This window comes from Acinonyx jubatus, chromosome D2 (genome assembly GCF_027475565.1).
Source record: "Acinonyx jubatus isolate Ajub_Pintada_27869175 chromosome D2, VMU_Ajub_asm_v1.0, whole genome shotgun sequence".
Taxonomy (NCBI): Eukaryota; Metazoa; Chordata; class Mammalia; order Carnivora; family Felidae; genus Acinonyx; species Acinonyx jubatus.
In genome coordinates, this window is record NC_069393.1 from 23,517,115 (window position 1) to 23,534,637 (window position 17,523).

Below are 17,523 nucleotides of genomic sequence, written 5' to 3' on the forward strand. Positions count from 1 at the left end.
ATTACTCAAGTTTTTTTATGGGCTTAGCCTTGAATATAAATACACTTGTCTAGAAATACGGTATTTTGATATATAAATGTACCCCCACAGCATTGTCTACCAACTCTTACCATAAAATCATAACCAGAATCATAGCTTACATTTACTGACACATAGGCTAAACACTTGATAGGCATTATTTTATTAAATCCCCTAACATGGGTAATGTCCTGGAAATATACATGAGAAAATTAAAATGCAGAGAGAGGAAGTGACTTGTACAATATCACACAGTCTAGTGAGTGGCAGCAGCTTACATTCCTTGCTACTAGATTACGTTGTCCTCCATGCTGCAAAATGTTCCACACTAGAATGAGATTATCTACTTTTGAGGGGAGGGAGTTAATCTTACTTTACCATTACATCCTCAAACCAAGTACTGTGTTAGTCACACAATAGGCTTTCAATAAATATTTGTAGACAAGAATGAATAGATGCATGTTGGCTGTGGGGTCTGTGGTTTCTGAGTCATGAAAGGCCTAAGTGGTTTACTTAGGCTGGGAGAGAAGAATCTTCACCTTACTTCCTCTGAAAGCCACGCCAAACCTCTTTTCTACTTACCCTCAAATGATGGGCGGAGCTACAAACACACAGCAAGGTACTTCTTTCTACATAGATCCTGGAAGCCTACAAACACAGTTGAAGATGGGGACACACAAAGATCAGTACAAGCCACACTTCCAGCTTGGAGATTTGCTTCCAACCTCTGGATATCTTCCCATTTCCCATATATGTCAACATCACTGGCTTTGTTTCTCGTCAGAGGCAATACAACTTTGTCTCCTCACAAGGCTGCGTGCTAAATCTGAAAAGTAGCTTGCAGCTCAACCCCGCAAAGGCTGCTGCTGCAGTGGGGATTCCCAGCCAGTGCAGAGGCCCCTGCTGCTGAGTGGAGTTCCCCAATGTGAGATGTAAGTGGGCCACTGAACTCATTGGTCTCTGGCCTCTTGGGGATCATCAGCACAGTGACATCTCCCTTGAAGAATTGGTTTCTGGGACAGCATCTGCAAGGAGGTGGCAGCCATGGTGCATTAGGAGCTGATTGTGAGTCTCTCCCCAGACTCTGTAGAATTCAGTGGATTGATTAACCTGTTTGCCATCTCTGAACTAAGCTCTACTTCAGACTCTACTCAGGCCCTACACTGTGGTCCCTGTTCTAGGCATAAGTGTTTAGGAAGCCTTCCATCTGAGAAAGTGTCTCAATGTTAATGTCTTCGTGCTAGGAACTCTTGTCTGCTGTCACAATCATTTTCTTGGATTCTGACACTGACTCACAATTCCCTGGAAGCTCTGTACTTTCTCTGAGGCTACGAGGCTCCCCAATCAGCCCTTAGTTAGACCACCAGTTAGCTGGTCCTGCCACTCAGGCACCACTCCTTGCCATGGATTTGCACATTGTCTTGATCCTCCACATGATTTGACATGCAACTGCATGGCCTAGTGAAGACGCTTCACTTTCAAAATCCATGCATCCATTTGATAAATATTTCCTGAATACGTACTATGTTCTAGATATTCTTCTAAATACTATGACAATAAACAAGATCCTGCCCTCAAAGACTTACATTCCAGGGAGGAGGAAAGAAAAATCTATACATAAATAATGATTTAACATGGTATCCACTAGTAATGAGCAGCACCAAGAAGAAAAAATAAAGGTTAGAGAACAGGGAGTAACCTGGGGAAGAGGTGTCACTTCAGATAAAGGAGTCAAGAAAGGAGGTAACACTTGAAAGAGACCTGAAAGAATGAGAGAGAAAGCCACATCAAGATTTGGGGGGAGAACATACCCAGCAAAGGGGCAGAGATGGAAATGAGCTTGGCAAGATGGAGGAACAGAAGGTAGGCCAGGATGGCTGGAAGAGAGGGAGAGAGAAAGAGAACGGGGGGGATGAAGCCAGAGAAACCAGAGCACAGGGATCAGACCACAGATCACATGGATACCTGAGGCCATGGTGAGGCCTTCTGATTATACTCCGGTGTGCTGGAAAGCTGTTGGACAGTGGTAAGCAGAAGAATGATGTAACCCGGTTTACGTTTTTAAAAATGTGTGAGGAGACAGACTGCAAAGCACAAGAGTGAAAGCAGGCAGCCAGACAGGAACCTATGCCATCAGACCAGAGGAGAGATGGACTGAAGTGGCAGTGGTAGGGGTGAGAAGTGCATCATATGAGCATATATTCTGTCAGCTCTTACTGATACATTAGATGGAGAATGTGAGGGAACGAGAGGAGTCAAGGATGACTCCTAGGGCTTCCTGCAGTCCTGACCTGGTGTAGAGGTATGGAATGAGAAAACAAGCATATGAAGATATGCTCCTCACCAGTTATTCCTTTTGGAGATGATTCTTCCTGGCCTGTTAGACCCCAGCCTGAATCCCCAAACCATCATCTGGCATCTAGCCCAAATAACAGATTTTATCATAGGAAGAAATGAAAAGTTTCGTGCATATACTCTTTGTAAACTGATCCAGTGACAGGAAATCCCCAGGAAGGTGGTACTAGGGATTCCTGAAGCCTGTCTAAGGCCCCCCAAAACCCAGCAATCACATTGATTATGGAATAAACCAGAAAAAGACCCTTGGTAGGCCTAGCAAATGTGTGGCACATGATCACCTCCCCTTACCTCCAAGTCCAAGCCCACACTCATAAGCCCACTGTAATCAACAATGTCATTTTTATTCATTGTGACTAGATGCCACCTCACACTCCTTAACTGCACTTCAGGCAGTCACTACCAATTAATCACAGTCAGCCTGACAGATGATTGCCATTCTGGCTCCTGATTTATCATAATGGTCTAATTCTTCAAGCTCTGACACATCCTTAGGTATCCTTTGACAATCTCCTGCCTGGGACAGCTTTCAGCCACATTATGAGTGGCACAGAAAAGGAAATCTATTTATTAATAAGCTTTGACCCAAACACTTTACATGGACCGTATTTTCACATTTCAGCACAGTTGATGACAGTGTTAGTCATACCCAGGCACACTCAGGCACCTCAGTGGCCCCTGTACTCACTAACTCACCACTGTGTTCTCCCTAACAGGTCTAGTTCCTGAGTGATTCTGTAAGCCTCACACCTTTGTTTACCTCCTTCCCAACCAGGACCCTTATCTTCCCATTCTCTCTACAAATGATGCCAGGAGGCGATAGTTACATTTCGTTCTGCCAAGACATCAACCAGCTGATGTGCAATGTCCTTATCCCATAAAACGATGCCTTAACCCAGTAAAACAGATCACTCTGTAATACCCTTAAGGTAACATGTTCATAATGGGAATTTTTGGAATTGTGACAGAACTTCTGGGAAGAAAGGTATTTCTGAGCAGGGAGTTTTTAGCACTTTTACACGCTTTACACCAGATAGACAAGGGTCCAGGTGGGTCTCTGTCTGCCACTGCATGCCATAGAAAGCCAGCCTTTTACTGCTTATGACCAAAATAAAGGAAAGGAGTCCTACTAAGAACCATTTTTAACAGTCTTTGGGAGAGGAGAAAATTAATATGCTATCCTGACTCTTCCAAAGCTCTTCAACTAATACTGTACATATAACACCTCAACTTCTAGGTATTACTTGGAATTGATTTCATCCACACCAAACTGCATGAACAAACGGCCCCAAAGGGAAATTTCTTAGCCGTGTATAGTACTCTGACCACATCCTGCCCAGAAAGGAGGGGCTGAGTTGTGGGTCACTGTCCAAGGCATTTAAACGCACAGTCCTTTTTTTTTTTCAGTTGTTTATTTCATTTGGGGCTATGCACTTGGACTTTTGAGAAAATTCTTAAATTTTTTTAACAAACCCCACCCACACAAATAGAATGACTCACCCCAGAGGGGTCTGAGTTGATGTCTGGTAAGGCAGTGAGATTAAAGAATTGCTTTAAAAAAGCAATGTCCTAAATTATCCCTGTAGCAATGGCCTCTAGGAAGAAAGGCCCAGAGAGAGGACATCCAGATACTCTTTCATAGATATATCAAAGTCCCATCAGAAAATAACGGCAGACTCAATTTGTGAAATATGAGAGTTTATGATAAAGAGGCTCTTTTCAGAGAACTGGCCAGGGTATGGGGAAACAAGAAATAGTGTAGCATCTGGGGCAGCAAAAACAGTACTCCCTTTACTGTCCCTAGGCCTCAAGAGGCCATGAGAAAGAGCTGTTTCCAAGGACAGAGAATTGTGAGGAGAGGGTCCCTAACAGGTGACAGGAGCTATGACTCACAGTATTAGGATCCAGACAGTCCACATTGTCCTCACAGGAAGGGAGCAGAATAAATACCCCAATTTCACTCTTATCTGATTGCCAGATCTGCTGGTGCGTCCAACTGGCCAATTTCAACTGGAAGCCCAGTGATCAGTCCACAGGTCAGCCTTCCAGGGCACACATCTGGGTGGAGAAGGGTGGGCACTGGATCTGGGGGGAGGGGGGGAGTGGGAGGTGGTAATCAGAAGACATGCAGCAGATATGGTACATTTGTGTATAGGAAAATAGAGCAAGTCCAAGAAAAATATGACAATGTTTTGAGCCTTCTCTGGCTCTAAAATTATATAACTCTATTTATTTTTTAGTATATAATTTACAAATCTCTTTCCAGATTACCCAAGCACTCCTTAAAAAAATGTTTTTAAATCCAGGGTGGGAAATAGGCTGTGTCTCACATGTCAATTCCAATCAGTGGGTTGTACCTTCCTACATGGTCTTGTTGAGGACTGGGAGGCCCAACTGGGCTTGGCAGTGCTACAAGCATGCCACTATGAAAGTATGCACACCATGGACTGTGGAAGGGCAAAAGCAGAGAAGTCCTCATATCCAGATCCATATTCATATTCATATTCAGTGAACCAAACCAGAAGGAGAAATTGGGAATAATTATCCAGGTAATCTGATTTAAAATAAATTTATCCAAAATATTCCCTTTAAAGTGTGTGCATGTTTATGTATTTGCATATAATTTCAATCTATCTGCTTTCTCTAGTACAAAATTTTTCTTATATGAGTATAGCATACACTATTATCATGTCAGCTTCTGGGAGCATGAACAGTTGATACTTCCGACTGTATCCGACTGATAGCTTTTATGACCACATGTCCAAATGGCACAGGTGATCTTACAAAATGACTTGTTACTTTTAAGTTTATTCTCCTGACCTACCGTTTACCATAGTCCACTATGGTAGTCATGAGCTATATGTGGCCATTTCAATTTAATTAGAATTAAATAAAATTGAAAATTCAGCTAGCCACATTTCAAGTATTCAATAGGTGTATATTAGTGCAAATATAGAACAGTTCCATTACTGCAGAAAGTTCTATGGGAAGCTTCTGTTCTAGAATCCAAGGCTTATTGCTGGACACAATTAAAATGATGTCTGTAAGCCTCACTTAGGTATTTTTTATTAAGCTTTTTATTTTAATGCCAGTGTAATATTAGTTTCAGGTGTGATTCAACAATTCCATGAGCATCACCTGGTGCTAATCCCCATCACCTATTTCACCCATCCCCCCACCCATCTCCCCTCTGGTAGCCATCAGTTTGCTGTCTATAATTAAGAGTCTGATTCTTGGTTTGTCTCTCTCTCCCTGTCTTTTTTTCCTTTGCCCATTTGTTTCTAAAACTCCATAAATGAGTGAATCATATGGTATTTGTCTTTCTCTGAGTGACTCTTTTCACTTAGCATTATAGTCTCCAGCCCCATCCATGTTGTTCCAAATGGGAAGAATTCTTTTTTTTTTATGGTTTAATAATATTCCATTGTGTGTGTGTGTGTGTGTGTGTGTATATGTATATATATATGTGTATATATATATGTATATATATGTATATATGTGTGTATATATGTATATATATATGTATATATATATGTATATATATATATATATATACATATATATATATATGTATATATATATATATATACCACAACTTCTTTATCTATTCCTCTATCGGTGAACACTTGGGCTGCTCTCATTATTTGGATATTGTAAATAATGCGGTAATAAGCACAGAGATGCCTTATCCCTTTAAATTGGTGTTTTTTTGCATCTTGGGGGGAAATACCTACTTAGGCATTTTAATATTCCTATTATGTATCAGGCAACAAATTAAGTGTTTTATAAATATTATCTTCTGTGTGTGTGTGTGTGTGTGGTGAGATACTTAAGATCTGTCAGGATATTTCAAGTGTAAAATATGGTGTTATTTACTTACAGTCACCATTCTATACATTAGATCCTCAGAACTTATTCATCTTATAAGTGAAATTTGGTATCCTTTGACTTACATCTTCCTATTTTCCCCTCCCCCAGACACCAGCAACCACCATTTTACTCTCTGTTTATATGAAATTGGCTTTTTTAAAAAAAATTTTTAACGTTTATTTATTTTTGAGACAGAGAGAGACAGCATGAATAAGGGAGGGTGAGAGAGAGAGGGAGACACAGAATCTGAAACAGGCTCCAGGCTCTGAGCAGTCAGCACAGAGCCCAACGCGGGGCTCGAACTCACAGACAGTGAGATCGTGACCTGAGCCCAAGTCGGATGCTTAACCAACTGAGCCACCCAGGCGCCCCGAAATTGGCTTTTTTAAAAAGATTCCACATGTAAGTGATACCATACAATATATATCTTGCTCTGTGTGGTTTGTTTCACTTAACATAATGCCCTCCAGATTCATCTGCACTGTTGTAAGTGGCAGGATTTCTTTCTTTTTCGTGGCTGAATAATATTCCATTGTATAAACACCACATTCATCCATTGCCAGACATGCAGGTTGTTTCCATATTCTGGCTATTGTGAATAATGTTGCAATGAATGTGGGCGTGCAGATACTTCTCTTTCAGATCCTGTTTTCATATCCTTCAGATAAATACCCAGGAGTGGGATTGCTGGATGATATGGCAGTTCTATTTTTTTAATTTTCTGAGGAACCGCCATACTGTTTTCTAGAGGGGCTGCACCAATTTACATTCCTACCAATACTGTGCAAGGGTTCCCTTTTCTCCACATCCTCCCCAAAATTTGTTAGCTCTTGTCTTTTTAATAATAGTCATCCTAACAAGTATGAGGTGATATCTCTTCATGGTTTTGATTTTCATTTCCCTGATGACTAGGGATGTACCTATTGGCCATTTGTATATTTTCTTTGGAAAAATGTCTATTCAGGTCCTCTACCTGATATCTCACCTAACTGTCACAACCACTGTGTGAGGGAGGAATTATCATTCACATATTATAGATAAGGCCACGGGAAGCAACTTATCCCTTAACCACAAGGAAGTAACTAAAAGAGCTCAGATTCAAAACTAAATCTTCCTGACATCAAAACTCATGTTCTTTACCATTATATCTGCACCTGCAGAAAAAAAAAAGGCAACTCTCTTGAACAATTCACTTGTTTTGTGTTTAACACCTGAGACACCCTAGAGATATTAACTAAGTTGAAATGCAGTTTATTTTCCAAACCAACATATTTTCCTACATAATAGTCACCTGTTGTTCAAAATGTACAATAGAGTGAAGTATGACCTTGAATTAGCTTTTCCTCCATCTTTAGTATTGTAAATAGAAATTAATAAGCAAATAAATTATTGTCGTGATACTTGTTTTATCTGCATCAGTCAGGATCCCATCAAGAAATAAATGGTACACTTCAGGAGAGTTTAATAAAGTGATGACTGTTTATCAAGGTGTGGGCAGTATTTAGGAAAAACAACCAGGAAAAATGCATACCCTATGGCAAGCAAGAGTGGGGAGCCATTACTACCCAAAGCCTGCGGTAGGGGAGGACCAAGGGAAAGAAGCACTTACTGGAACCAGAGGGCTGCTATAAGGAAAAGGTGATTGATGAAAGCTGTAGACTTTTGCAGAGGGACACAGTGAACTTAGAGTGACTCAGCAGGGACAGAGCCACCTCACTGACCAACTGCCCTCCAAAGTGAGGGTAAGGTTGTCCACTGAGACTGTCCATACAGTGCAGGCTCCTGGATACCTAGCAAGATGGAAAAGTAGAGAAGAGGGACACATACAAGATACCATGCATATTATATTATCTATTAGTGTTATTTGAAAAAAGACTAAGGACAGCAAAGCATGAGGTTAATGTTAACAGCAATAAGGCTGACTAATGACAGACTCCTTTTCACATCACAGAGAGTCACCATGGCCAGTTAGATCCTCAAGGTAGATGAAATGCTCAGCCTCAGGCCCAAGTAGGCATGGGTCTTTTTCCCATCACTAGTTCAAGAACAGTAAGTGAATATTAGACTTCACTATGGGATTTCTTTCATGCCATGGTGTAGGACATGCCAACTATATCATGAAACTAACCTGAAGCAAACAGGCAATTAGTTTCCAAGAACATTTGCTTGACTGAAAAGGCTGCAAGGTTAATGGCCCAAGCACTGGCAGTTAGAGTCACTGTACTGAGCACAAGGATCTTGTGTGGTCTTAATTCTAGGGCCACTTCTAAAGAGCTACCGAATTTAGCCTTTGAGGCAAATCTCTGGATCACTGTTTATCAAGTGCCTACTGTGTCCCAGATACCAGTGCACCAATCACCCAGCTTATCTCTCTGTTCCTGGGCACACCATCCCCTTTTCTTTTCTTTTTTTAAAATGTTTATTTATTTTGAGAGACAGAAAGAGAAAGAGAGCCCACGTGAACACACGAACTGGAGAGGGGCAGAGAGAGAGAGAGAGAGAGAGAGAGAGAGATTCCCAAGCAGGCTTCGCACTGTCAGCGCAGAGCCCAATTTGGGTTCAATCCCGTGAACTGTGAGATCATGAACTGAGCCAAAATCAAGAGCCCGAGGCTCAAAGAACTGAGCCACTCAGGCGTCCCTCCCTTTTCTTTAGATATGACTCCATGCATGCTATTCCCTTCCCTCGCCTGGTCTATCAATTCCTACCCATACTTCTAATCTCACCTTGGGGATCACATCCTTTGGGAAGCCTTTCCAGTTTGTATCCTGGAGGCCGAGGGGCTCCCTCCCTGCGACCCCCGCAGCTCTTGATTCACCCTGCCACTAGTGGGAATCAGAATATAGTGAAATGAATCTGTTTACATGTCTGCCTCCTCAGCCTTGGTGGGAGCTAGTGCCTAGTCTGAAAGAGGGTGGTTTTCATTAAATTTAGTACCTAAGTGTCTTTGAAAGGCACAGTTAGGTGCTGTGGGGCTGCGTGTGGGAGTGATGGTGACGTGGGAGGAAAGAAGTAGATAAATAAACAGTAAAGTACCTAATCCCTGCCCTCAAAAGAGGAGTAATCAGAAAAATTACAGGATGTCCAGTTAAATCAGAATTTCAGATAAGCAATAAATAATTCTTCATGTAACTTTTTAAATATATCTCATACAAATAGATTCAAATATTGCATGGTACATACATGAACTAAAAAAGCATTTATTTGAAATTCAAATTTAACTGGGCATCTTGCATGTTAATTTGTTAAATCTGGAAACCCTATTCAAAGGATTCATACTCCAGCTGCTGAAATAAGATGTGACCGCATGGGCCCTTAGCACTGCCAGGTTTAGCAGAGAACACAAGAGTGTTGCAATCTAGGTGCCTGGGTGGCTCAGTGGGTTAAGTGTCTTGATTTTGGCTCAGGTCATGATCTCACGGTTGGTGAGTTTGAGCCCTGTGAGGGGCTCTGTACTAACAGTGCAGAGCCTGCCAGGGATTCTCTCTCTCTCCCTTTCTCTATTCCTCTCTCCTTCTCTCACAAAATAAACTTGGGGGAAAAAAAAAAAAAAGGCCATTTCAATTAAAAAAAAAAAAAGAGTGGTGTGATCTGGGAGCGCTAGTGGAGGCCTGATGGCCGCCTCCCCTGCTTCAGTACAGAGGCTTCCCGCTAGCATCCCTGGCTTCTCCCAGGCTGCCCAGCTTGCAGAAGAAGCACGGTGTGCTTCAAGCACCCTGCATTGAACGTAAACTCCTGGGCTTAAGTCACAGGCAGACCACTGACTGGGTGCATAGCTTTCAGAAAGTCACTGAACTTTGCTAACTGTCGTTTTCCTTTCCCATAACTGAAAACCTCAGAATTGATTTTTAAAAGGGGAGTGGGTTCCTTTGATATACTTAGGGATTCATACAGGCCCTAGTCTGAGAAAAATTAGAATCTTCCTGTAGCTTCTCCACTGCCCCACCCTTTTCTGCCTCCCATTGCTGACAGACACGGGCCCCAGGCATGAGCCAAAAAACTAATACTTATTTCATGGCTCATCCCTCAGAATCTTCTATATCAGGGGTCAGCAAGCTTTTTCTATAAAAGGCACTATGGTGAATATTTTAGGCTTTGCAGGCCATCTAATTTACAAATTATAAACTATTTTAGGCTTTTCAAGTTTCTGTTGCAACCACTCAACTCTTCCATTGTAGCATGAAAGCAGCCAAAGACAATATGTAAACAAACAAGTGTGGCTGTGTTCCAGTACAACTGTATTTATGGACACGAAACTGATTTCATATAGTTTTTGTGTGTTGTGAAATATCCTTCTTCTTTTGATTTTTAAAACTCTAATAAAATTCTAACCTTGAGGACCGTAAAAAAACTGACAGCAGGCCAGATTTGGCCCTTGGCTATGGTTTGCCCACCCGTGTCCTATAAGACCAAATTGTTAATCTCTGATAAAGTCTTCACCCTGGAAGGCTGGTCTGTCTCCTACTATTTGTGCCCAAGAGCAGAGCTAGGAAAAGGGCTGGTGCTAAGTTCTTACACAGCCCTGGCCTCTGCCGTTAACTTGCAGTGTGAATCCAGGGAAATTATATCACTACTTCCTGTCTCATCCTTCATCTGTTGAAAAAAGGACCTAGGGTGAAGGGGCATTATATTTAGCAAGCTGCTAAACAAAGTGATTGGGAAATACAAATGAGGTCAAAAAGGACAGACACTTAGCAGGGATGGTCCAAGTGTTGAGTAATATTGAAAATAATATGGCAAGAGAAATAGAGAAATTAAATTGTTTTCCTTGTAAATTTTCCACGATGATTTTTTTACTTCATGGAAAGCAGAGTAATTTGTGAGGTCATTTTTCCTTCACACACAATTCACTTTCATGAAGTTTATTTAAAAAAAAAAAAAAAAAAGGGAGGGGGAATTTCTCTGAGAAACAGAGAAGTCCCAATGCCTGGCTGAGCCCAGAGGGAAGTATTTTCTCAGGAAGGCCATTTCTGTCCCTTCCCTCCCCCTTTCTTCCTATACTTCTTCCCATCCACATCTGGTATATCCCATTTTTCCTAGTTACAGAGAATCCTCATCTCTATTCCTTTTTCCTGCAAGACTGTGGTGCTAACAAATACCAGGTATATTGCAAAGCCAGAAACCCCCAAAAAAACTACCATGCTTAGAGGCATCAGAAAGGTAAAAAAAATTAACAAAAATCCTTAAAACTTAAAGAGCACAAAGGGTCAGGTAAACAATGATATAAAACCCCAAGTATAGAGAAGAAGGTGCTTGTTTCAATAACCTGGGAATTTTTTGCTAGTGAGACATGGCAATCACCTTTAAATGACAAATCCTACGGAGTTTAGAAAAAAGGGCCTTGCAGGTGACATGAGGGGAAAAGATCAGGTTTTGATAAAAGTAGAAAGCATCCACCAGAATGGAATGATAATTAGAGATAATTATAGTCAAGTACGAGGGTGCCAGAATATGGTGTCTACCCAGCAAGTTACAGTAGGGTCGAACCTCCTTTTTAATCACTTTGAACTTGCCATTTTTATTTCTTGGCTGATGAATTGTTCACAGACAATCTTGGTGTATTTACAGAGTATTAAGTTCAACCAAGGTCAAAGACAGAGATACATTCTCCTTAGAGCCTCATTCCCTCTCAGATGTTTAAGTAAATGGCTTAAGAGAAGCCACCTGGAACACAAAAGGGAACACGAGAATTCAGGGTCTGGTCTTGCCCCTTTTGAGCCGAGTGAGCACCTAAACTTCCTTGAGCCTCGGTCCCTTCATCCACAGAACGGGGCTAATGCTTTGTTCTACTTACCACAGAGCCCTGTTGTGAAGCTCGGACAACACGATGCATAGAAAGGGCTCTGCAAATAATAAAAATAGAAGTGCTATTTATGATTATTGTGACTGAAGAAGGAGCCGTTGTTGAAATCAACGGTTAAGTTACTGAAGAGCCACTTTGGTTGCTTGAACAGATGACTTACAAGGGTTAATAAGCACATGTCTTGGTCACCACTTAGGCCTGGTGAGTCAGAGCCCTGGAGCACGAGGCCCAGGTCATGGGCTCCATGAGACCTGCTCATCTGATTTGGACAGCAGAAGCTTCTAAGTTAAAGAAATCTGGGATTGAATCCCATCTTTACCCCTTACTCACCAGGCAAGTCCCTTATTCCATCCAAGCCTCAGTTTCCCTATCCCTAAAACTGGTACATTAATACTGCCTTGCAGGGTTATTGTAGGTTCAGAGAGGACATACATAATCTCTAATACCTAGTAGGACATACTCTCTGTTCACCTAGGAACAAGTATTCGAAAGTGAAGAAGCAATCTCTTTAACCCTTACCAGCTATTTTGTAAATGCATGTGGAGATTGCTTATGTAGACAATCCTCTCAGATCTATCCCTGTTTCCTGAAAAACTTTTTTAAAAACTATGGTTCACTAATGATGGGATTTGCATCTCAAAATGACAGTACATTATAAACCAACTTCTTTCAGTTACTTTTCTCATTATAATATGGTCCCTGAGATATACCACAAAATTTTTTGGTAATTTGACCTAAATTGGCCATAAGGTTGCCCTGTGCTCAAAACTGCAGATCCTCACCACCGCCCAGACCTGCCCCTTTGCCACATTTCTATCTCACTTGCCCCTACATTCAACACAACACCCCAGCCAACTGGACATCTCGACTGTTTCCCAAAGCCACCCTCTGCCTGAAAGCCTGTTACTATCTTACATCAGGCATCCTGGAAACCGACAGTGAGATGCTGAGATCTGCATGCAGGGCTTACTGGGGAGCTCTCAGGAAGCCCCTTGAGGGAGCAAGGGGTACGGGACTGGGCAAAGGGGGAAGGTGAACCATGATGCGTCCACAACTCAGGCCTCAGTGGATCCCATCTGAAGCTCTGGAGCTGGGGTGGTCTTTCAGGATGTCAGAAATTATGTCAAGGTGCTGTGCCCTCCACCCCCCTTTGACCAGGCACCAGAGGTGGGCTTCCTCCCAGGAAGGAGGTATAACCTTTGGCAAAAGGCAGTTCTCAGAGAGGGATTCAGCTGAGATCCATCAGCAGCCAGCTCTCCTTGCAGCTGGGCGATGTGTGTCTGTCTCCTCCTGAAGGGGCATCTGGGCAGCACCTCACCACATCCACTACTGCAATTTCCAAACCACTGCCCAGCCCTTGAGGCCCATATGCACCACTGCCTCACCACGCAGCCCACTCTGCCCCTGTACTGCCTCCCTCTTCGAACCTGAGATGTGGCCACCAAACCAGGAGCCTCTTGCATTGCCACTGAGTTCAGAATGCACAAAGCTCACAACATATACTTGGCACTACTTCTCAAAATTCCAGTGAATGTAGAGAATGAGAAAGCTATACCCCTTAAGCACGGTGCAGTGATACACGTTCTTACAGTTACAATTTCCAAGACCTCAGCATATTTAAGCATACTTAATACTTCTTAGTCTTGTTCCTCATTTTGTTTATAGGAAAGAAAATTTCATTGGTAATGATACAATCCTATTCTTACACAACATCCATTGGGGTTTTCATTTCCTTTATTTGCTGAATATTTTTTCTTTATAAAGTATTCTTTTGAAAATATGACAAGAAGTACTATATACTGAAAGGAAAAAGACTAGAGAAGCAGGGTCAAATTAGTAAGAAATCTCCCAACTTATACAAAATTACACAAAAGTATCAGCCATAAAGAAAATATGGTTGTAAAGAGAAACCAAGGTGCCATAAGTGTATCTATCCAGCTCCCTTAAGAAGTGAAGAAATGGGCTTCTGGCTGGTTCAGTGGGTAGAGCATGCGACTCTTGGAGACACAGAATCTGAAGCAGGGTCCAGGTTCCCAGCTGTCAGCACAGAGCCCGACGTGGGGCTTGAACTCACAAACCGCAAGACCATGACCCAAAGGAAGTCGGACGCTTAACCGCCTGGGCCACCCAGGCGCCCAAGAGCGTGCGACTCATGATCTCAGGGTTGTAAATCTGAGCCCCATGTTGGGCCTAGAGATTATTTTAAAAACAAATGACGGGGCGCCTGGGTGGCTCAGTAGGTTAAGCGTCCGACTTCAGCTCAGGTCACGATCTCACGGTCCGTGAGTTCGAGCCCCATGTCGGGCTCTTGGCTGATGGCTCAGAGCCTGGAGCCTGCTTCTGATTCTGTGTCTCCCTCTCTCTCTGACCCTCCCCCGTTCATGCTCTGTCTCTCTCTGTCTCAAAAATAAATAAACGTTAAAAAAAATAAAAAAAAAATGAAGACTAATGTCATATTAGTGTCATGATTTCACATATTGGAATACTTTATTGGATCAAAAACATGAAAATGGTTGCTTTGCAATAAATAGGTTACATGAATGAAAAAATCAATTAAAATGAATTAATGAAGCCAAATTCTTCTATCAAATGAAAGAGATATACGTGTGAAAGACATATACGTTTATGTTTATACCTGTTTATAAAAAAGTATAAATTATGTGCTTATATATTTTTATATGAATGTATATACAAATGTATATATGTGACCACATGCATGTGTTAGGGGAATACACACACATATATACGCTTCCCTAACAAATTATTATACAGGTGTTGTTTTTTGGAAAACTACCCCTGCACTCTGACAGACCATTGCAAACTGAAGGGTTAACATGTATCCAGCTCTGAGTCAACAGTATGGCCCTCTACATATGATCCCTGCATGCTTCCAGATCTACGACAAAACACCCTACACGGCACCAACCTTAGGTCCAGGCAAGTGGCCCAATCCCATCAGAGCACCTGTGCAAATGTTTCTAAGTCTTCCTCAGATGCCTGGGATCTCCCAGGGCTGGCTAGCAGTGCCATCCAGGTCTGACAGCCCCATCCCAGACCAGTGCCTGCAGGGGTGCTAGCCTCCACTTCTTTTCAGGGCACTCTCCAACCTTCTGTCCCAGGGTGGCTTCAATCAGATGCCCCAAGGAACCCCTGACCTCACACCTTTCGGTTTTCTGGGGCCTGTGGTCCAGATGTGTTCCAGGAGGTTAGCCTGGCAAACAGGTCCCCTCCCCCTCAATAGCCAGCATGCTGTTTCCTTGCATACGACTGGGCTGCCAGCGTGGGTGCTGGCATATTGACTTTGGGTGACTCACTCACATCGGACATAGGATTATTCAGGGCAATGGGTGAAGTAACCACTTTTGGACTTGAGCCTGGCATTTGTGGGCTTGTCAGTGTTCCCACTGCAGTGCTGCCTCCAATCTACAAAACCCCAGGGTAGCGGGGTGGCAGCGGGGGTCCTTCAACATCAGGACGCCCCACCCTCATTGCTGGCCTAAGGGTCGCCACTGTCCCCTGACACACTCCTCGCCACATGTCAGTCTACAGGAATGCCTGAGTCCCTCATCTCCTCCAAGGTTTTTGGAGACTGTTAACTGTATCACATACCCTTGTAACACATGTCCCCTTGTCTCTGATCAATGTGCTAACATTGCATTTTCTCATGTTGGCTTTTTTGTAGGTATGGAACCACTCTTCTGCTGGGCCCGCAGGACCCTCTCCCACTGTCAACACTGAAGGAGATCACTAGTCTGCAGCACCTGAGAGAAGACATACTTGAAGATGTGTTATTCTACATTTACGCTATGTAATTGCAAGCAGTCAATTTAACATGACCAAAAAAATAAATGACTGTTCCCACTTTTCTGCATTGTCCGGGTAAAACTCACCCTTGCGGTCATAGGCAAAGAAGCTTGGTTAATGATGCTTATGAGTCACTGGAGGCCCATATTCACGGGCAGCGCAAAGAGGATGAGGTGTCATGAGTACTGACCTGACCAGCACTGAACAGAGGACTGTGGGAGAGCTGAAGAGGTAAAATCAGTCCATACTGCTTTAATACCAACAGGCTCCAAAGAGTGTGGGGACTAAGAATGTATTTCTTACCTTTTTCCCACAGTGGGAGATATGAAGTTAGCCAGGAATGGTGCATCTGACAAAAAGGAGAAGAGAGAGAAGGTCCCTGGACCTAAACAGGAAGAGCTAGTGCCCAGAGAGCATGAGGACCTTCACAGGTGCTGACTGGACACATAACAAACACAGAAGTAACACTTGTCCATCCATTATTCTAAATCTTCACTGATAAATGATTATACCTCACAGGGGTCCAGTGACTTTATGTTTTTTAATCAAAGTGTTTCTATAAACAGGGCCCTGCAAAAAAAATGTATTTCTAGAGCCGCGTACAACATAGAGGTGGCCCTGATCCTATGAGTTTTTTTTAAATCACCCTGAAACCTAGAGATACTGAATTAACAATACCTTTCTCAAGCCTTTTTTTTTTTTTAGCATAGCAAATCCTCTGAAGGCTTTCCAGATTGTGACCAGTATCAGTATGAGAGTCACTTGGTGACACTTGGTAGCAATAACGGAATGCCTTCTAATGGAATTCTGAAAAATAGATGGACTCAAAATCAAAATAAATGTTGAGACCAATAAGACCATTTCCCTTGACCCTTGTCAGTAATATTCCCCCATGCTCTTCATTCTTACCATTCTTACCTATGTTTGTTATCCACTATTTTAAGTGAAAATTCTATGATGGTTTTAAGTTTCAAATATATGTAATTAATATTTGAAGACAACCTAGTATTGCACTGGCTCAGGATGCTCACTACATTGGACTCAGCTGCTTCATCTTCTTTTCTTCCTCTTACTTTGAAGAAGTTTAAAACCTAAACAGACCAATAAAAATGTTTCCTGATTTTCATAACCTCTGAGAAAAGACTCCCTCACTCTGTCTGGTCACCCATTCCAATACCTAACAATGTCCACACTGCTCCCACATGAGGAACTCATCCTTGATCTGATGAACATATCTCTCAACCAGGGTCCTAACCAGAGACATCCAATGGCCCCATCCTAGTCTACCCAGGCAAATACAACATTTTTTAAGGGGCAAGTAACTTTTCTACAAATACCATGCCTTAAATCCCTTTGAATTTACCTGCTACTTTCAAACATAGACCCAAAACATTTATTTCTCTTAAAATTTCATTCTTAGACATGCTGATAAATCTCTTCCCTCCAAGAACATTTAAGCCCCTTTGATTAACTCTGTGGTAAGCTATGAACATCAGCCCATTTCCTTTCTGGTATTTTTGTTTTGGTTTGGTTTTTTACTCTTCCTCTAGTTGATTTTTTTTCCTATTTGATATCGAGCTCTCCTGGTTTTAGCCCATGTGAAAGAAACATATCCTTTAACCTCATATCTGTTGTGGGGTTTGCTTGACAAATTCTTCTCAATGCCTACATGG

The 17,523-nt window shown here is 42.3% G+C and overlaps 1 long non-coding RNA gene across 18 annotated transcripts in view; it reads right to left on the reverse strand.

The window, feature by feature from the left end:
• LOC106989878 (uncharacterized) overlaps positions 1 to 17,523 on the reverse strand; it is a 59,829-nt gene that overhangs the window by 40,441 nt on the left and 1,865 nt on the right. For 5 of the 18 annotated variants that reach the window (XR_008292374.1, XR_008292362.1, XR_008292363.1 and 2 more), the window contains exons 2-4: positions 12,038 to 16,941; positions 7,853 to 8,033; positions 601 to 4,458 (exon numbers count right to left, since the gene is read on the reverse strand). This is a non-coding gene — a long non-coding RNA (uncharacterized LOC106989878). The remainder of the gene's footprint in view (positions 1 to 600; positions 4,459 to 7,852; positions 8,034 to 12,037; positions 16,942 to 17,523) is intronic. The other 13 variants (XR_008292378.1, XR_008292376.1, XR_008292365.1 and 10 more) reach the window with 13 other exon arrangements.